The sequence below is a fragment of the Canis lupus genome, chromosome 1 (genome assembly GCF_011100685.1).
Source record: "Canis lupus familiaris isolate Mischka breed German Shepherd chromosome 1, alternate assembly UU_Cfam_GSD_1.0, whole genome shotgun sequence".
Taxonomy (NCBI): Eukaryota; Metazoa; Chordata; class Mammalia; order Carnivora; family Canidae; genus Canis; species Canis lupus.
In genome coordinates, this window is record NC_049222.1 from 29983581 (window position 1) to 30006028 (window position 22448).

At 39.3% G+C, this 22448-nt stretch overlaps 1 long non-coding RNA gene and 1 pseudogene across 1 annotated transcript in view; one reads left to right on the forward strand and one right to left on the reverse strand.

Annotated features, from left to right (window-relative positions):
• Positions 1-1111: 1111 nt before the first annotated feature.
• Positions 1112-1716, reverse strand: LOC476217 (annotated as a pseudogene).
• A 1296-nt stretch (positions 1717-3012) lies between these two features.
• The window catches only part of LOC111090647, a 39464-nt gene continuing 20028 nt past the window's right edge, over positions 3013-22448 (forward strand). Inside the window, exon 1 of the long non-coding RNA XR_005353056.1 lies at positions 3013-3175. This is a non-coding gene — a long non-coding RNA (uncharacterized LOC111090647). The remainder of the gene's footprint in view (positions 3176-22448) is intronic.

The following is a 22448-nucleotide window of genomic DNA, read 5'->3' on the forward strand; positions in this document are numbered from 1 at the left end:
CCCCTATATAACCAATGAAACTGTCCAAAGACAAGATTTTAAAATTTAATTTGTCAAAGGTAGTTCTTTTTCAGTTTGCTTTGCTTTCTAAGAGGCAAGGGTAGACTCTGGTCAGAGTATTTCTTTTATCATGGCAAGGAAATGTTGAGTTACTCCTGTTGATCTCACTAACCCGACTGTAGCTCTCTAAGGAATCCGGTAGCTTTTCCTGAGAACATAGAGCCTGCCCGGCAGGGAGAGTAAAAAGTACGTCTGTCGCTCAGCCTCCTTTGTCAACAGCCAGCCTCTGGCCTTGGGAACCAAGTGGCAGCAGTTTGCAAATGTATATGCTTGGCGGAAGCCTGCCGATCCCTTTGTCCTTGAACCACGGGTGGCCTAATAGAGAAGCCTGAGTGTGTCATCCCTGACTACCCTAGTTTCCAGGAAGGAACACGATGGGTAACTTTTCCAATGATATCTAATGTGAACATTGAGAATTTAACCCATTCTCATTCTAGGTACAAGTAACTAGTTCTACGTGCTCTCCTACAAACCTACTGCTCAAACAGCCAGGTGGATACAGATTTTTTTTTAGTTGAAGTGTAATTGGCATATGATATTATCTTAGTTTCAGGTGTAAAGCATGATACATTTATATACATTTGGAAGTGATCATCCAACTACCATCTGTCACCATACAAAGTTGCTACAATACTATTGACTATATTCTCTATGCCATGTATTATATCTCTGCGGCATTTGTTTTCTAACTGGAAGTTTATACCTTTGAATCTCCTTTCCCAATTTTGCTCATTTCCCCATCCTATTCCCCTCTGGCAACTTCCAGATTGTTTTTGGTATCTTTGAGTCAGTTCCTATTTTGTTTTTTGGATTCCACATATAAGTAAAATCATACAGTACTTGCCTTTCTCTGACTTATTCCACTTAGTAGGAAGGTCCATCCTACTAGGTCCATCCAAGTTGTTGCAACTGGTAAGATTTCTTTCTTTTTTATGGCTGAGCAATACTGTGTGCATGTGTTTATGTGTGTATATTTGTATGTGTGCCAAACATCTTCTTTATCCATTCATCTTTTTTTTTTTTTTTTTTTTTTTTTTTTACAGATCCTGACGCAGGTTTATTTGTACAAATAGCACAGGAGGACACCAGGCCCATGCAGACAGAAGCCCAGGGGTCATACCAGTCCTTCCGTCCTCACACTGGCAGGCAGAAGCCTCTACACTGGAGCCTTTGTGGGGGCCTGGGCACCTTTGGGAGCCTGCGCTGCAGGAGTAGAAGCAGGAGCCAGAGCTGGGGTGGCAGCTGCAGCCTGGTCCTTGGTTTGAGCCTTGGCCTTGGCCTTTGGCCGGCAGAGCCTGAGACCTTTGGCAATGCAGGCACGAGCACGTTTCCCGACCTTGGGGTGAGTGATGTAGGCCAGTCGATTGAGCTTGCGGCTGCCGCCCTTTGGAATCTTGGGCTTAACCTCCTTGGGCTTGACAAGGGCCTTGATAGCCTCAGCACGCGCAGTCATGGCCTTGGCATTGTTGGCCTGTATCTTCTTCAGGCCCTTCTTGTGCTTCTTGGCAAAGTGCATGTTCCTCAGGAACTTGGGGTCTACCCCCTTAAGAGATCCGTATCTTCGTGACCGGGGTTTCTTGATGCCATTTCTGTGCCATTTTCGTGACTGGTTGTGCATGGTGTGGTTCTTGGACTTGGCCATGTCTGCACCAAAGCCCGCAGCTCCCCCTATCCATTCATCTATTAATGGACAGTTAGGTTGCGTCCAAAGCTTGGCTATTATAAATCAAGCTGCAATGAACATAGGAGTGTATATATCCTTTTGAATTAGAGTTTTCATTTTCTTCAGGTAAATACTCAGAAGTGGAATTGCTGAATCATATGGTAGTTCTGTTTTTAATTTTTTGAGGAACCTTCATACTGTTTTCCACAGGGGCTGCACTACTTTGCATTCCTACCAACAGTGCACGAGGGCTCCCTTTTCTCCATATCCTCATCATCACTTGTTATTTTTGTCTTTTTGACTTTAGCCATTCTAACAGGTGTGGGATGTTATGTCATTGTGGTTTTGATTTGCATTTTCCCCATGAATGTAATATTGAGCGTCTATTCATGTCTATTGGCCTTCTGTATATCTTCTTTGGAGAAATGTCTATCCAGGTCTTCTGCCTACTTTTTAATTGGGTTAATTTTTTTTGATATGCAGTTGTGTGGGTTCTTTATATATTTTGGATATTAACCCCTTGTCAGTTAAATCATCTGCAAATATTCTCTCCCATTCCATAGGCTGTCTTTTCTTTTTTTCTGGTTTCCTTTGCTGGAAACAGATGTCACACCAGTTTTGAAGGCTGAGCTTCTGCAGAGTGTGGACAAGTGTTTCTAATCCTCTTTTGTGTCACCTCCCACCTCCTGACTCTTACAACTTTCCTCTTGGCTGGTTTATTACAACTCCTTTGGAAAGTGATCAAATCAACACTATTACTTTTACTGTATCCTAATGACTAGAAATTTTTCTGCCAAATTGTTTCATGGATGTGTTTCCCCTTGTCCAAGGGCTTAGGAAGCACATCCATGGAAAAAGAGATGAAGCTATTTCCCATCAGTGGGTATAGTTTCATGCTCTGCGATGCCATCTTCAACAACACATGATCTCCAGAAAAGTCATTTTGGGGGAGCTCACTCTATTTCTACTTTGTTTTGAACTTAGCTGTGAGTAAAATGCCTTTCTTTTCCACCCCTCCCTGAGGCAGACAGTAGAAGGATTCACCAATCCCTCACTACTTTCTAATCTGGGCATAATGAACAGATGTACTTTCCCAACTGCTCGAGTGTAGATTTGGTCTTGTAATTCACCAAGGCTAATGAAATAGGAATAGAAGTGGTATGTGTAGAAAGGGGTGAGAAGAAAACTTTTCCTCTGTCACCTTAGGTTCTGAAGGTTGGGGAGATGCAAATTAGCTGACAACAGACCAGGAGAGAAGACAAGGTTTCTTCAGATCTGCATGAATACAGAGGCAGGTGGCAATTATCAGTCACCTGCTGAATAGCTGGAAGCAAATATTGGTATAGCAAAAATGTGTGGGAGGAGGTGAGAGCTTCAATGGAAAATGGGAGAGACTCTACTGGGTTCTTTAATGCCACTGGAGAGCGGAATTCACACTTCCCAGGGCTAAAGGTCAGTCTTTTTCCTCACAGAAAACTCCCTTGGCAGGGATTGATGGCAACTGTGTTTTGGGGGAGTATCTGCTTAAGTGTAGGCAATGCTTCTTTCTGTGGCTACCGATTGTTCAGATGGGTTTCAGTTAAAAGTAATTTTAGTCTCTTCAAAAGCACCTAACTGCTGGCGCAAGACCTCCTTCCTGGCCATGCAGATTGTGGGAGTGAATGCCTGGTCTGCAGGTGCATGGCTGAGTCATCCTAAGGGCACAGGAAGCTTGAAGAACATCTAGGCTACAGCAGACTCCATGTGGAACACAAACCAACCGACTCAGCTTAGTTTAAGCCACCAAAATGTATTGTTTGCAACTTCTTTGAACACACCTACCAATGAAAGATTAGTTCTTAAAGTTTCCAGTTGGCAAATTTGTCTTATAATTCAATTTCTTACCTTCCAGATTAAGAATAAGTTCTTAGTAACTATAAGGCTAATGCTCTTCTTGATCACATACCTTCCTTTGACTTAAAATATTCAAAATTTAAAAGAAATGCTATAATGTAAATAATATAATTTGTATTCTTCAGGAATGGTGAGAGGTTCCTATATGTTTGTATGTTTGCTCTCAAACTGTATTTAACAAGTGATGGATTAATGTTTGGATGTAACAAACCCTTAGTCTACAGGTAACCTTTTCTTGCTATTACATGAGCTGGAAACAGGCCCTTGCCTGAAATGGGGCTTGCTATTTGGCCACTGGAGGTTTTTTCCTTAGCCTTAAAGCCTTTGCTGCTGTGAGACTTCTGTTCAGTTGTGAGTGAGCTCAGTGGGACTGCATTATTCATTCATTCATTCATTCATTCACTCATTCATCCCACAAATAGTTCTATAAATGGTCACTATATGCCAGCCATTGAGTTAGGCTATTGGTTACTTGTGAGTAATAAGAGAAACCCTCTGACCTCCAGGCATTCAAAATTTAGGAAAGGAGACTGTCATGTAGACTGATAATAATAATAATACAAGGTGGTGGTAAGCCTGGAGACAGTAGTTTGTGGAAGAACAAAGAATTGACAGCTGTCATCATCATCTCAGGTATATGTGTGAGGGAATGAACAAAGAAGCCTTCTTAGAGGACATGATACCTATCTGAAAAAAAAAGAAAAGAAAAGAAACCATCCTTTAGGAGAGGAGGGCTGGGGCTGAGTGAGCAAGGGAAACCGTTTAGTCATTATGGATGTACCCAATTAGTGTAGGTACAAGATTGTGGGATGGGGTAAGCATATATTAAGGCAGAAGGAATGATAACGGGCAGAAGACAGATAGTGTAGAGACAGATTTTGCTTGCTCCATAAATTGTCAAAGGTCCAGAAAGGATTAAGCAGAAAGGTAGGTAATCTGTAGGCATTCTGGGTGGTAGTGGGGGCAGAGAAACTAGGGGGAAAGAGAAGGGACAAATCTCTCAGGGATATCTTGGCTCTTCTGAGTAGTTAGAGCAAGGTGTACTCTTACTTGTAGTGGGCTGGTGGTTGGTCTCTGGGGTCAGTAGCATTGGTGGCCTTTCCAGGCTTCCGTGGTTTGGAGGATCATAGGTAGAACGTAATTACTGAACTTAAGTAATTAAAAACTTAATCACTACAAATTAATTCTAGCCTTCATTCACTTACACTGCATGGCCATACCAGTGTATTGCTGACAAATGGCTGTAGTCCAGTAAAAGCATACCAGGAAAGAGTTCTCTGGATCTCTTGTGTTCCTTGTGACCTGTGAACCAAGCCACTGACAGTTCCAGTTCTTGGTCTGGACTATCTTTGCAAAGGTGTTTGCATAGGAAATAGACTTGGAAGATGGCCACAGTGTTTCTCTCCCCAGAGCTGAGGGCAGATTTGTTTGCTGTTGGGTATAATATCATCTCTCTCTGGGGCTAATGATTCGACAGGTTTTGGTTTGTTTGTTTGTTTGTTTGTTTTAAGGTATTATTTATTTATTCATGAGAGATACACAGGGAGAGGCAGAGACATAGGCAGGGGGAGAAGCAGGCGTCTCACTGGGAGCCTGATGCAGGACTCAATCCCAGGACCCCAGGATCACTACCTGAGCCAAAGGCGGACGCTCAACCACTGAGCCACCCAGGTGCCCCAGGGCAGGTTTGCTTTAAAAAAAAAAAAAAAAAGAAAGAAAAGGTTTCCTGAGCTTGGAACTCCTCAGCTGTATTGCAAATCCATTCCATGTGCAACATGCCCTTAAGCCACCTTCATTTATGACTACAGCAAGATTTAGGAGATTAGAGCATTGATATGAACATGAAAGTTCATGCTGCCTGTTGTGCTAGCACACATAGAGTCTTTTGTCTCAAACTCAGAGGCTCATGTCTTTACTATCATACGTGAAACTGTGGAAGCCAAGATTGTGCATGTCAGGTAAAAATCTCAGACTCTTCACAGTTCTTGACAGATAGGATTTTGGAGTAGGAGCCAAACTGCCGCAGGATCATCATAAGGATGCCTTTGACCAATGCAGCTGCAGTTAGACATTGTCTGGGCAGATTGACTTTCTGGTTTTCCCACTACCTGCTATATATTGATAATAAACCTGACAAGCTTCTATCACTCAGAAAGTCATTGTTCATGGAATTGATTATATTTACAATTTGACAAGTATGTACCAGTTAAAAAACATAAGGACATAAAGTAAAGATCTAATTATATTTTGTTCAAATTCTTTTTGATTTTTTTTTAAATTTATGATAGTCACACACACACACACACACACACACACACACACACACACACAGGCAGAGACACAGGCAGAGGGAGAAGCAGGCTCCATGCACCGGGAGCCTGACGTGGGATTCAATCCCGCGTCTCCAGGATCACGCCCTGGGCCAAAGGCAGGCACTAAACCACTGCGCCACCCAGGGATCCCTCAAATTCTTTTTGAGTTCAATTTTTCCTCCATTTCTGTTCAAAGTTTAGATGAGTAGATAAATAAATATTTATAAAAATTAAAAATTAAGATATATGTACATTTGCCATTTTGCTTTTCATATTAGAAGTTGAAAGAATAGGTTGAATTGAGCATGGGCTGGAGATCTGTGAAAAGCAGATTTTCCTTTAACATTAACAGTCACTAAAATATACCAAGGAAAATATGCAACAATGGAATATATGAGACTTGTTTTGTGTTGTTACACTTTTCTTTGGGAGAAATTCTGGGCTTATGAAAGAGAATGAAATAAACATTAGCTTATTGGAGAGGCATCAAAATATTTGGATAAGAGCACAGATGATGGAGATAAGCTGCCTGTATTTGAATTCCGGCTCTGTCACTTACTAGCTGTGTGCTCTTAAGCCAGTTACTTCTCTATGCCTCAGTTTACTCATTTGTAAGATGGGGATAATAGTACATAACTCATAGGGTTTTTGTGAGAACTGAGTATATACACATAACTGTGATTAGAACAGTGTCTGGCATAAGAGCACACCATGAGTGTTTAGCATTATTACATATTTTTATTGTTGGTGTGTAAACTAAGACCACTGTTTCATATCACTACTAAGAATAAGACTTCAAATAGCCATTATTTAATTTCTTCTCCTCCCATTTAAAAAATTGTTAACTTGCTTACAAATAACTACCGGTATGGGCTCTCTGGCATATAGCTCTCGGGCATTCTAAATATTCCATGATGAGTATGTTGGGCCAAATAGATAAAACAGTAGTTAGTTTCCTTTATAGAGTTGAGGGGTTTTGACCCTAATAACCTATCATTCAATACAGTTTGATTGAATATCTATGTGCAAAATTATATTCTGGACATCTTTAGTTCAAAAAGGTTGTTTCCTATGAACTAGCAGAAACCCTCTTTATTAGCTCTGATGGCATAGAGAGCACTGGGTTGATAGTGTAAGTAATTATTTTGTGATTCATAATTATAGGGTTTTAGGTCCTGCTCCCCGTATATTTCAGAATACCTACTGCTTTATCTTTAACTGGTTGATTAAGAGTCAGCATGTTCTTATTTATTTTTAGGATTTGAGGAACTCTTTGATCAGAAACCTTTTTTTTTAAATTTATTTTGCAACCTAACTTCCTCTCTGGGTCTCATATGGCATAGTCTATATTTTAACCCTGGCTTCCTTCCTTTCTGCATTTTATAGTGTCTGACTCTGCAGGACTATTTACCCAGTAAATGGTGTTCACTGATCGGTAATCTATGATTTCAGTTATTCTGGAACAAATTTAGAACTACTGCATGTATAGATCCTTGACAACAGCCTGGCATGAAAATCCTGAAGGACATCCTTTAAAAAAAGTTAGGTAGATAGATCAGTTGATCGATCAGATACTTTGTAAGTAAAATCTTGCTTAATAATGTGAAATTGTACTTAAATTGTAAGTAAATTGTACTTACTTTGTAAGTAAAATCTCGCTTAATAATGTGAAATTGTACTTAAAGCACCCAGCTGTTAGGATTCCAATAGCTATAAGAGCAGCTCAATTGTCAAACCCAAGAATTATGAGTAATATATACAATGTTTTATGCTGGGTTAGGTCTAAGGTTATATGTAGATGTTGCTTAGCCTAATATTTCCCCCAAGGCAAACTGTAGCAATTTAGGCCAAACTGGAAAGTTTAATTCTGTTGGCACCTGAAGCAGAGGTTAAGGCATTAAACATTTGGAATTTATAGGGGGAAAAAAAGGCCACAGCAAGTTACATTTCTCAACCATTTTTGTACATTTTAATTATGTCAAAAATAATTTTAACCACTTTGTTTTCCTTATAAGAAGTACACAGTGATTTAAAAAGAGCATAGTCTTTTTATCTATATCAATATGTAAAAGGACATTTGTACACAGGCATCGTTCCTACAACTTCCCCAGACTATTAGGCTGATGTTTATTCTCCAATGTTCTGCGATACTGGTGGGATCTGTTTTCTATTTACAGTGGTGAGGTATTTTGAAAAATTGTCTAGTTCCATTTCCTTGTTTTTATAGACAGTGAAAGAAAGGCTCAGAGACATAAAATTAACCCACTTAGAGTCATTGAAAAATAAGAAAGAATAATGTAAAATCACACCACTAGGAAAGATTCCTTCATAATTAATTTGAAAATTCCATGTCTAATCTGGAACTAAATATATCCTGTAAAAGAAAATTCCTTGAATACCATGGATAATGCATTCTAATATCTAACAACCTTCTCGTCAGAAGTGTCATTCTTGAGTGTAATAACCTCTTTTCATGCAAATTAAGCTTATTTCCCCTTGTTCGATGCTTAATAGAGATGGATGATAGTCACTTCAATATTACAGTCACATACATGTGTATTAAAATATTTTTCAATATTAACTTATTCTCCATTATTTTCTTTGCATGCACTAAAGAATCCAACATCTTTAATTTTTTAGCTTGTCTTTGTTTCCCTTTTCCAGTTGCTGAGCCAGAAATCTGGATATCATGATTCACTCCTCTATTTTTTTTCTTCACTTTCACCTCCAATGAATTACTAAGGCCCTTTTACTTTTACTTTCCAAATAGTCCTCGATGCTCCCAACTTTAGTGTCTCTACTCTAATTTAAGCCACAATCATTTCTCACCTTGGTTATCACTCTTTATCTGATCCATTAGTCAACAATTACTGTGAAAAGAAGCAACTCCCAAATCTTCGTTGTTTAGCAAAGCAAATATTTATTTCGTACTAATCTTACATGAGGTCTGCAGGTTAACCTTGGGTTTCTCTAGGATTGGCAAGGCTCCACCTATCTTCTCATTCTGGGAAACAGGCTGAAGAAGCAGCCCTTATCTGGGGTTTACTAGTCTCATGGTCAAGGGTAGAAAAACAAGGCAGATAGAGCCATATCACACAAACTTAAAGCTTCTGCTTGGCAGAAGCATATGTCATGTCCACTAAGATTCTGTTGGCCAAAGTGAATTTCTTGGCCAAGCTCAAAGTCTTTGGGATCAGGAAACATACTGTGCCCACAGATGAATGTGACAAGTGTAGAGAGGGAATAAACATTATGAACAAATAATGAATCTGCCACATTTGGTAACCTATGCCTATGGTGAGTTGCTCTCCAATTCAACCTCCACCCTATCTATCTCACAAACAGGATCCCACAATACTCCACAGCCTTGGGATTATTAAAAGCTGGGGTGAGGAAAGAATTAGCAATCTCCTCTCTGTATTTATTGAGAGATCAATAAAATTATCTGGAAGAGGAGAGGAAAAGGAAAGCATCCTTGACGCTGAGCGTTCCAGAGAATAAGCAACTGAATGCTCTACTGACTAGTTTCTTCTTTTTCTAATACTGTAGAACTGTGCAGACAGCTTTTTATTAGAGTGTCTCAGTTGTAGCACAATGATTTGTTTTATTGTCCATATCTCCCTTACCCTGTACAACTGTGAACTTCTTGTCAGCAGAAATCATCTCTTTCATCTTTGATTACCCAGCACTTAGCACCGTACCTTGAACATAGTAGGCACTCAAAACACTTGAGGGCCATGTGCTTGTTTTCAAAAAAGTCCAGTTTAGATCACTGGGTCCTTTTGATGATTCTGCTAGTCTGAGACCAATGGACAGTGGCTGGCAAACTGACTGTAATTATCTAGATCTTGTCCCATGAACATTCTGGAACCACTACTTGTCTAAGCTCTTGTTGAAGTGTCCTTATTTCCTCTCTTCACTTCAAAAAATCACTGCTTCTCCAACTCATTTAGGTATTTAAAATATGGGTATGTTTTCCTAATCTGGCAGCATCTGTGAACCTAAAGGAACTCATTATTCTACCCTTCTTACGAATACTTAATACCACGTCCAAACTTGACCTTTGATTTGCATATTCGACAGTCCAGCTTTAGAATTTAATCCACATGTTCTCCATTTCTTACAAGATAAAAGGTTGAGTGTCTTACTGAGTTTCTCATTCCAGGCCCTTCACACCCCATTGCCCCCTCCGTGTGTAGCTTTCTCGCCCTGTACCTCCCTCCACATGCCACAAGCCTCTGCCAATTATGTCTCTTTGCCTTTCTGCAAACACATTCTGCTCTTCCACACCTCTGGGCTTTGCTTTTGCTGATCCCATTTGCTGGGAAGCTCTCCTCCTTTGCCTCTTCTAGGAAAATCCTACTCATATTTCAAGGTTATACTCTGTGAAGAGGTCACTAAATCTACCTTTAGTGCTAGATAGTTGTCAAATGGATAAATGAATCAATGAATGAGTTCTCTGCGTGACAGCTGAGATTTATTTCATATTAATTTGCAACTTCTATATTCTATAGGGGCTATAACTTTATTTTAAAAATTGTTTTGATTTGGGATTTGGATTAATCAATTCTATTTGTCCTTTTCGTATTCTAATTCTTTAGTCACCTTTTTTCAGTAACATAATGAAAATTTAATGGCATATTTTTTTAGGTAGTCCTCATTTTTCTTCACATAGGTTATCTTAATTTTATAAGCTGTTTATAAGCTCAGTGCTGGTTGAAGCTCTTGTGTTTATTTATTTTTGTACACATTTAGTTTCCATCTTCTGAAAACTCAAAACCTAAAATGGACATCATTCTTTCTTAAAAGTCTTAATATGATAGATATGCCTGTAATATTGTATGGATTTCAAGGAAATACCAAATACATCTCTCTTTTAGAATTGCAGATGGGTTATTATTATAAAAAATAAAAGGAAAATATAGAATCTTTTAAGAAGATGGGATAAGAGGAAGGAATCAGTATCTGACTTACACTCCAGCAGAGAAGCTGATGACCGGGTAACAAAAAGAGAACTTCTGGAAGTCTCAGTTCCGATTGAGACATCTTATGCCTGAATTCTGGAACCAAACACTCTTGGTCTGAATTTCAGCTCCACTCCTTTGCTGGAGCAAGTGATTGAAGCTCTTGCTGTAAATTTCCTAAGCTGTAAGATTGGGGGTAATAGCAATGTGCACATCACAGGGTCGTTATGGGGACCAAATGAGTTAATATACGTAAAAGACTTAAAACAGTGCTGGGCACATTTAAGTGCAATTAAAGCGTTACTGGTTCTGCTTTGAAGTTTCTTCCACTTTTTAAAAAAGTTGGAATAAAAAAATCCTCAGTCTTACATTTCTGTTAGAAATGTTACATTCTGTTTTAACTGGGAAAACAAAACAGTGTGAAGCCTTGAGATTTGGAATAGATGCAGCTAACGACCCTACCTTCCCTTCATTTTCGCCCCTCTCCCACCCACAACCTTTTGAGTATGCTGCCCTCTGGTGGTCAACCAGAAGCGTTATATGGCTCACTCAGTTTGATTCCTGCCATAATCTTCCTTGTCTCCCCCTTCCTGTAATTTAAATGTTAGTTTAGCCGAAGTTAAAGTATTTTCCTCTGGGCATTACTTAAAACGCAGTTGTTAAATCACAGAAACGTATAGATTTCAACAATTGAGTGATAATTAAATACAGTCATTTTGGGGGAATGGTTAAAAATTATTAAAAATTAATGTAAGCAATTGTAAAATGCACTGCCAGTCTTTTTATTAATATGCTTGAAAGTCATATAAATAGTAGCCAAGTATCTTGTTTGATCTGAGGATCAAGTAGATACCTCTTTGACATTGGTTTAGGCAATCCTTTTAGAAAAAAATAATTGTCAATGCTGGTACAGATGTTATATTTCACATTGAAATTTAAAATCTTATATTAAAATTTTATTATTTTGGCAAAATGTTATCCAGAATTGAGGAGACAAAAATTGTAGTTATTAAAATTAGAACTTATGGATATGTACAAGTCTATGCATATTATAGGTTTTGCTTTTTTTTTTTTTATTATTATCAAAGCATCTTTCGTCAATGCCCAAACTGCCTAAGCCCTATTTCTTTAAGAATCTCATTTCACAGGCATATATTTCCAAAGAGTGTTATCGAAAACCGTTCTTTGCTAATTCTTTAGAAAATTTCCAAAACTCTGGAATGTAGCTTGATAAAGTCAGTTCATCTCTGCTGTATGAACTGTTATGTAATTTCCAGCACCAAAAAAGGAACATCAGAAGATCAGTGACTATTTATTTACACATTTGTTATTGTTTCTACTTGAGAATAAAGAATGAGTTTGAACTCTAAAAGCTGAGCCTGCAGGAAGCCCCATCAGTCTCTCCACACTTCTGCTGTCATTCCTATTGTAGGGGAAACATTATTCAAACCACAGGCACCAAACTCCCAGGTAACTGAAACCAGCAGGAAGCTCTGTTTGATATCAAGTATGTTCTTTATCAACCTTTTTGTTGTGATGGGAAGAAATGAACTAACTTTACTTTTATCTTGCCCTGTTTTAACATAACCCAGTAGGTGAAAGCTTTATTGGTGTGCCTTGGTGAAACTCTTTGATATATACTGACTTTGCTGTCGTAAATTTTCCATATAAAAAAATTAATGTTTCTTTCATCCATCTGTATCAACCAGAAAGTATTTCGTGTTCATATGTTTTTATTAAAAGTGCATTTAAAATTTTGCTAGTAGGAATTACCATGGAAAACACAACTTGATTTTTCTTATTAGAATCTGGTGACAGAAACCCTTTTGCCTTCAAAAGACGGAGATCCAGACGTAACAATGTGATCCTGCACTTTGGGGTCAATGTTGTAGGCTCTGCTGAATATTTAGTCTCAATGCTTTTCTGTATTAGAAGGACTTGTGTAAGACAAGAAAATGAAGTTTCTTTATTTGTTTCCTCCACAAGTAGTTGGTTTTCAATGAGGAAGCTAGTGGTGCTTGTACTATGGAGTTCACTAACAAAGGTAATTCTAATGCTTGTTTTTGACACACCATTTAACCATATATGAAATCTACTCTGTTCTTTGTAGAATGCTATTTGTGTAATCTTGTTTGGATTCAGTGTCCATGTTTTCCAGGGGAAAAACCCAAAGAATAAACATAGAAGCTTGATGCAACACACAGATTTAGAATGATCTTAACCTCACGACTTTATCTTTTCTGTAGTGTTTTCTGTGAAGCACAGTCTATTTTGGATGTTGGGTTTGTTAGAGATCTCCAGATTTCAGATAACCTGAGGCAAGGAATTTAGACTCTAGCAAAAAGAAAAAAAGTAACATGAGGAAACTTTTACTATTTTATTTGAGCCCAACATTTAAGATTTTATAGTATTTTTCTCAATTTAAAACTTATAAGTAATTAGAATACTAATTATTTCAGGGCTTTTTTCATTCTGGTATTAGAGTTATTACATATATTTAAACACTTAAGGAACACCTGGGATGCCTGTGTGCCTCAGTGGTTTAGTGCCTGCCTTTGGCCCTGTGATCCTGGAGTCCCGGGATCGAATCCCACATCTGGCTCCCTGGGTGGAGCCTGCTTCTCCCTCTGCCTGTGTCTCCGTCTCTCTCTGTGTGTGTCTCTCATGAATAAATAAATAAAATCTTAAAAAAAAAAACAAACACTTAATTTTCTCACACAGAACCATTGTAACCCCACAGTTCAGAATGAAGGTACTGAACAAATTTCCATTTGACATCACTACCAGAATATTTACAGTCTATTAAAGAAAAGGAATCATTACAAAGAAAGAGGAATGTTTTTGTTTTTTTTTTTTTTAATTGGATTTTTCATTTTAAAACAGACTGTCTTGGGACGCCTGGGTGGCTCAGCTGTTGAGCATCTGCCTTCAGCTCAGAGCATGATCCCGGGGTCTGGGATCAAGTCTCACATCGGGCTCCTCTCAGGGAGCCTGCTTCTCCCTCTACCTCTCTCTCTGTGTGTCTGTCATGAATAAATAAATAAAACCTTTAAAAAATAGACTGTTTCGATCTCTGTGGTATTGGCATTTGGGGATGAATAATTCTTTGTCGTAGGGGGCAGCCCTGTGCATTGCAGAATATTTAGCAGCATTCCTGGTCTCTTTTCCCAGATGCCAGTAAAGTCTCTTCCTCTTTGTTACAACCAAAACCATCTCTAGCCATTGCCTGATGTCCTCCTGAGGGACTAAATTCATGCCCCGCCCTCCAGCAGAACTGTTACTTTAAACAATAAACCGTGCTCCCCATTACTTTTCTTCCAACATCTCCAGTCAGGGGATTGCGTTTTCCACGACTTCCAAGACCACATGTTAAGATATATAATCACAAGCTCTGTGTCTTCTTAGTTTTCTACTTCTTTTCCATTCCTCACCTCTACCTGTAGCATATTTCCCTGTGAATTCATACATGTTGTAGCTAAATCTTCGTCTTATTATAGTGGCTCTCAAGGGAGGAACAAAGACTGAATGGGACAATGTAAAGTATATAGCCAGAGAGCCCAACAGACTGGTGTTTCTTTTCTTTTTTTTTTTTTTTTTTTAAGATTTTTATTTACTTATTCATGAGAGACAAAGAGAAAAAGAGAGAGAGAGAGGCTGACATACAGGCAGAAGGAGAAGCAGGCTCCATGCAGGGAGCTTGACGTGGACTCCATCCCGGGTCTCCAGGAACAGGCCCTGGGCTGGAGGTGGCGCTACACCACTGAGCCCCCCACCCCCACCCCTGTGTGTGGTTTCTGATTACTCTCTCTAAGCCTCAATTAGTTTGTCCTTGACAGGATGACCATGTGCTTCATAGGTGTCATAGAATTTCAAGAAGGAACAGAGCTTAAAGGAAACTAATTTGTAGGTCACTTACTTGTTGACAGGCATGAAGTAAGGGCTGTATTTAGGTGATCTCACTATGTATTTCCAACATCGAAGTCCCCATTATACATATAAAGAAACTGAGGTTCTGGAAAACTAAATAACTTCCACAAGGTCACACAGGTGTTAAGCAGAGAAGCCAGTTGAGCTTTCAAGGTACCCACACATTTCATAAGCAGTTCCTAAAACAAGGCAAGTTCTCAGATATTATTTATCTGCTTGTGTTAAGGAGGGCCAGTTTGTTGAAGTTTTACTCCATCAAAAGACAAATCTAACAAAGTATTAAACACTGTCCCATAATAATTCAAAATGTTCTAGTGAATTTAGAATTATCCTCAGAGTCCCATTCCTTCTTATCTTCTTGGTAAGTTTTGTATTAACCTTAATTCAAGGAGCTGGGAGGTTTATGCAGATGAAAGTTAAGCATATTTGCAAGAACGAGTGTTTGCTTCTGTGGCTCTTTCTCAGTTGCTTTCACATTTGTGTCCTGTTTTTAAACACTAGCAGCGTGTAGCAAACAGATGCAAAAGTAGATCTGTGACAGAATCCTTGAGGTGTTGGAAGTGAACTTTCGATACATCTGTTTTTGAAGGAAACAGGTGTAAATAGCTCTAAGAGTTGAAAGCAAATTACGTTTTTCAGATCAAAAAATATATTTTCAAGTAGGCAGGAACTCTGAGCAGGAGGGAGATAAAAGAAAAAAATCAGATGGCTGCATTTTCTCAGGGAACTTTTTATTTTGATTGTTTCTATTGGAGCATGATATGAAAACTTCTTGGTATTGGGGGCCAAGTGCAGAGCAAGTAATAAAGTTCCATGGCCTTCCCTAGAGCAGGGATCCATGTTGGAACAATTCCCTGAAGTATGCCTCTTCACCTTCCCACTGGCATTCCTACGGGCGAGAACCTTCAGGAGATCTCAGCCCAAGTATATCTATGGCCACAGGAAACAGCGGAATGCTTTACCAGCAGCAAACTACTGGAAGGACGGACCAGGGCACCAAGGGGCAACATGGAGGCCTCGTTTTCCACCTGGATTTTTCCGCCTGCCTATTCCACGTTGTCTCTTTGCATTCTTGCAGCTCTAAAAATTACAATTTTATTCCTAGATTTATGTAATCCCAGAGCTGGACATCTTCAACATTCAGAGCTTAAAAAAAGACTTTTTAAAGACTCTTTAAAGTTTATGCAATCTTTTATCCTGGAGAAAAAAAAATTCTGTAGAAAACAACTGAAAGAAGTGGATCCCCTGTGGTCAAAGCTGGCTGTGCAGGGCTGCAGCTCACCCCATTGTACACCCACTCAGATGTGCTCCCCTTGAGCACCACTGGGGCTCCTGGAAGCACTGCTCCTAATCCCTAGATGGTAGAGAGCCCTGAGTGGTGTGAAAACCGCTGCTAGTACGTCTGCGTGGGATGCCTAAGGACACCAGGGTCTCCTGACCCTGTCTTTCTGCACCCAATCAGGTAGAGGCACCGAATCAGGTAGAGGTTCATTGGCCACCAGACCAGCTCAGCTGGGACTTCAGACCTTTTCATGCCGAGTGCATCAGGGTTCAGGACGGTGGCGTATGCAAAACTACATTCTGGTGGCTTTCATATTGGTCATTGGGTCTTCTGTAAATGCTTCCTAGAGTTTTGGTTACAACCATAGCCATAAAACATCCTACCAAATAGCTTTTAGAACTATTTGGAAGTTTGCATTTTAAAATGCTGCTTATAACTTATCCAGTTCTTACGATATTCCTTTTGTGGGGCAACATTTGTATTTATTTACCCATTATAGAGAAGGGAAGGCAAAGGCTAACAGGGTAAAAATCTCCAACAAGTGGAGGCCATGTCAGATCATGAATTCTGAGTGATTTTCTAATATTAGGTTCAAACGGCACTTATGAATATTTTTAATTTGTGAAAAACAATTATGCTGCCAGTTGACATTGGTAACCACGGAGACCAAAATTTAATAAGATAGAGAACATACCAAACAAGAGAGAAAAATGTGTGAAAAATTAAAATGACAAACTGAGGTGGGTAGGGTGCTGTAAAGTCTGTTTATGCAGTCTATGATGGAGCCAAATGAAATATGGCCTCAACTCACCAGAAAAGAATTTCAAATTTTTATAGAAATCCACTTCATAAATATAAAATTATACTTTTATATTTCCATGTGCCATTTTTCTATAAATTTTAATATTTGTGGTCTATGTTTTCAACTACCGCTTATTTTCCTTATGCTTGAATTTCGATGGCTCTGAATATAGAATTGTCAGATTTCAAAAGTTCTGAATGAATTTCCTTAATCTCAAATCAAACTTGCCACTATCGTATTTTTGGCAAGGCATAAAAGACAGGTATTGGTTTGCTTTCCAGTAACAATAATTCATCTCATTTGTTAGCAGGACTTAGAGATCCACCACGACAGGAAGTAGTTCAGTGTTTATAATATTATTTCCCTTTTCATGTCTGTGATTCTGAAATCCCTCCTGACGTGACATAAAGTGAGCAAATGTATTTTCAATCACAACAGTAACCGTATACTTATGAGGACATCGCTGGAATAGAAGTGCTGTGTGTGTGCGTGTGTTTTCTTAACTCTAACATCATTCCAAACATATCAGGGATTTTGGAGAGTCTGATAGAGTGAAACGCTGTGAACATCCTGCTGTGATGGTCCAGCACACACTCGGAGAACCTGATTAACAGCTTGACCAGACAGCCTCTGGCACCCATAGCCAGTGGCTCTGGCCGCCGCTCCCGGGCATGAGAAGTGGGTTCTTCCCAAAAGCAAACAACCTTCGACCTACAGTCTTCATTTGGGCCCATCAGGTCAACAGTTGTTTCACAGAACACGGGCAATTGTCTTTCTCCTTGTGTCAGAAGCCTCTTGAAACATTATACGAGGATAATTAAGTGGTGAATAAGGGTCAATGTGGACAAATAAATCAAACTGATAGTTTGAACACAGATTGATTGAGCAAAAACAAGGAATTCTGCTATGCCTGTTACTGCAGTGCTTGATGTTAACTGACTTTGTTAACACTGCATCCAGAGGCAGCAAGTGGGAAAGCTTTGTGTGGAATCAAAAGCTGAGCAAAGAGACACGGGATTTAATTGTCCAGCTTTATTTTTGAAATAAAGACATGCAGCGCATCCATTTAGTTGACTTTAATGGAGCATAGAAGCAAACCCATTCTTTGGCATGCTAATTGAGTTAGAAGATGCTTTCCTCTGGATAACAGAGATGCAAGAAACACCAGTGGAATCGTCAGGCTTTTAAGAAGCCCAGAGTTAAAAAATGTGATGAGAGGTTCAGTTCCTGTATCTGACGAGACAGATGAGCTCGGCAAGTACGTGTAATGTAATCCTATAAGTATTTTAAATCATGTATTACAAATCAACTAGTGGTGAATGTTTACACAGTGACAACTACTGAAATCACATTTATTAACTTAGGAAGAGCTTTTGTCAGCAAAGGGCAGCCTAGAATCAGGAAAAGAACAGGAGAAAAAGACAGAGAGAAGCCTCAGAAAGGTACTGCGTGTCTACAGAGTTGTTCTAAGAGGAAAGAATGATTAGAAAATAAATGCAAAGAAGAAATCTCTGATTGAAAATAAAGAGTTTTTTTTTTTTAACCCCAAATATGCATTGAGACGATTTTCTTTAGGTGTTGTAATTCATCTTTTCCCGGTGGCCAAATTTCAGCATCACTACTGTCCTCTTACGTTGCAGAAAGAAACACGTAGCTGAAACTATTGTTTTATGTTATGCTAATTATCCCAGTTATTCTCTAACTCTTGTTCCAACTCACCATGTGGTGTTTCTGTCAGATAGTTCAGGACACGGGATTTAATAACGTGTCACGCAGATCTTCACACGTGAACGGCATGGCCCTCTTACACGGGAACGTTGAATAGTCTCCTCTATAAAACGAAGGGAATTAAGCTGGAAACACCAACTTCTTAAAATAGAGACATTCTCTTAATTATTGCATCAGTCACTTATGGAGCAATTAATGACTTTTTCTCATAAAGAAAACCATTGTCTCATCATTCAACAGAAAAGTCACTAGAGAAAAGTGCGAGATTAACTACGTCAATTCTGTGCAGCTTCTATTTGTATTTCGATCCCTCCAAGAAGTTGGCAATACGGTAAGCAGCAAACGCGAACGGTTACTTATGAATCTAAAGACACTTGAATGGCATTTGTCTGGCAAGCACTGATTACACATCCACTCCCATCTCTGGGCATCTTTCTGCATTTTTTAAAATTTAAGCAACAGCCATAAGTACCAATAGGCTTGGGTTAATGAAAATAATGCTGTCATTAATGTTGATATAAAATAACTATCAAGAGTAAAATGTGGAGGGGGGGAGCTGGCTACTTACTTTAGGGCTCCTGAGTTTTCTCCCCCATAAATAATTTCACATAAAGAATGTAAGCGAGGCTGGTCTGTGAGCCGCCTACCCTGAGAAAGTGGGCTGAGAAAGGTGTAATGCATTATGGAGGGAGATGAAGGCGAGCTCGCACCATATCCAATCAGGCTTTTTCTTAAAGGTCAGGACATTCTGTCTGGGTCCGTTTGTGTTTTTGATTCTGCCGTTTCACTATTCAGGAGCACAATGTAACTGTCAGTCTCAATAACAGTTTCTGGCTCCACTGGCTCCACTGCTCTCGGGGTAACATACGATATTTCACATCCACAAAACAATTCGGCGTCTGCGTGGGCAAACCATATGATGACCACGGGGAGCAATATGGTCACACCCTACTGAGCACTCTTCAGGAGCCTCTGCAAAGAGCTACATCTAAAAAAGAATAAGGCCCTGCTCTTCTGTGCTTCTGCGGACTTGCCAATAGCATTTTAATGTTAAGTTTCCATCAGCAGAAGTCAAATGCAAATGCTCGTCCGCCTGCTCCATCTCAGTAGAGAAAGACAGCTTTACTGCTATGCAAAGCATTTGCAGCCCTGGGGTTCGGAAGGGGAGAGATATTAGAAATAATTTAGCACGTTAATGATGGTCTTGTCGGATTTCCCCCTTGTGTGTTTTGCTAGATTATTTATTTTTTCTTCCCAAACAAAACCAGACACCAGCTCAAATTTATAAGGGCAAAGGATGGGTTCTGGGAGTCTAGGGAGAGCAGAGAACCAATATCCTGTCTCACATAATTTTTAACCACTGAGATCTGAACTGAGCTCTGGAGAATAATGCATATGGTACATTTTCAAAGGATTTGGCCCAGAATACTACTTTTTTGACCAGCTGATTGATTTAAGTTGCAGTCCAGTCTGTTGCTTCACTCAGAGGAAGATTCAATAAAGATATTATTTACAGAAGATGACAACAGCAAAACATTAAAGAAAAGAAAAAGCTTATCATTTTAGGCACACAGATCAGTCCATTTCTCTTTTATCCAATATTTATTCTTTTATTAAAACATTTTTTTTAAAGATTTTATTTATTTGAGTGAAAGAGAGAGAGAGAGACAATGAGTGGAGGGGAGAGGGAGAGGGAAAGGGAGAGCAGACTCCTCGCTGGATTTCCTATTTCTAGTCTTGCTTTATACAAGTATCATCATAAATTCATTTTGTCAGTGAATTTATTTTTTAAGATTTTAAAAACTTATTTCTAGTTCTATGTTCATAATGCACATGGTGATTGCTTTTGCATATGCCTATTCTGTGAGAACATGAGATGATGATTATGTGGTTTCCTCTTTCTACTTGATTACAATCTATGATAACGGCCAGTGAGATTTAACCATAAATGGTGTCCTTTTGGTTTATGAGTGTATTTTTTTTTCTCAAGTAGTATTCTGCTGTCTGATGTTATGGGATTTTGTCACACAAATTTTAATTTTAGTGAATCAGTGAAATCACAATGTTGAGGCTGGAGAAGCTGGAAAACCATCCACTCTCCCTAATTTGTCTCTTGTCTTGAAATTCTACTTCATGTTTCCCTACAGTGGATACATCCATTGCCTCTAATATTAATGGAAAGTACCAGTCTCGGTGAATCTAGGCAACTCAATACTTAGTAGAGATTATAGTAAAGAGTGTTCTAAAAGTGTAGTAAGCACTAGTTGGATAAAGTCAATGAAGGAGAATCCTGTAGTTGACTGTGAAGAGGCAGTAAACCTGAGACAGGCTGCATCCTGCAAGGATAACCATCCTACTTCCCAATGACAGGGCTTCTTATGATCACCACTGAAGTTAAATACTAGGTTTGAGTGGGAGTGTGTACCACGTAGGCCTTAGAAGCTCAAAAGTGTTTAGGAGCCAGGCCAGAGCAATATAGGAGGTTTTGCTGGAGACGGTAGGGAGCCTAGTTTACCTGCCCTCGCTGAATGCCAACCTGTTGCCAGGTAGAAGTGACAATTCTAGGACTTTTGTCAGAATTCCCTTGTTTTCCCCAAAGACATTATTTGTCATGATGTACTAATGAACCATGTCCGTGAACTTCATTCAACCTGCTGGATGCCAGTATGTGATCTGGGGGCATGACAGTTAAGAGTCTTCTCAGCTGTTAATGACATCATTCATTTATGTTAAGTCTTGGGTTTGGCTGCAAGTTAATGGCAAAATGGTGAATTATTTTAACATAGGCTTTGACCTTCTTCTAAGTTTCTTTTTAAAAAAGATTTTATTTATTTATTCATGAGAGACACAAAGAGAGAAGCAGAGACACAGGTAGAAGGAGAAGCAGGCTCCCTGCTCTTGTCTCTTGTCTTGAAATTCTACTTCATGTTTCCCTACAGTGGATACATCTGTATCCAGGACTCCACGCAGGACTCGATCCCAGGACTCCAGGATCATGCCTTGAGCTGAAGACAGATGCTCAACCACTGAGCCACTCAGGACATACTGATCTAAATTTAGAGGGATTGAATGTCTTCTCTGGGAGGCAATAAAGGAAGTGGGCTGTTCAACCATCTCTTTGAGATCTTTACCACATAGCTTCCTAAGTCATTTAAAGTACACCCATTCAATTATGAATCCCCATATTATCAACATGGGGCAGACTACTGGTTATCTCCTTTAACCCTTTTTCCTTTTCCCCTGGGTACATAATTGTGTGGCTAGAGTCTGCTTTCCCACTCTCACCTGCAGGTAGATGTGATCAGGTTCTCTCCAATAGAATGCCAAAGGATGTGATGTGTGCCTTCTCATGGCCTAGAGCTTTAGGCATTGGGCCTATATGCTCTTTTTCTTTTTTACTGGCTGAATCTAGACATGGTGGTAACCCAGTTACGACCATAATAACATGCCTGAGGGGTGATGAAGCAACAGGGTGAGGAAGGATCTGAGCGTGTGAAATCTGTCAGAGCTGAACTGTCCCTCACACCTGGACCATTCACTGAGGAAGTGTTATAAGAGAGAAATAGCTTCTACCTTTTTAGAATCACTGTACTTTGGGGTCACTTTGTTACAGCAGCTTAACATTACTCCGAAGAATATATTCAAGTACATGCCTCTTAAAAAGAGTTACAAAAATATATTTTAATCCAAAAAAGAAATAAATTGTGGTTAATGTGTATCACAGTTTTCCTCCATTACCATATACAATTGAAAACTGATTATAGTCTTTCAGGGAGGGGAAAGTCCTCTAAATGAGAACTCCGTTTTACAAATTGCT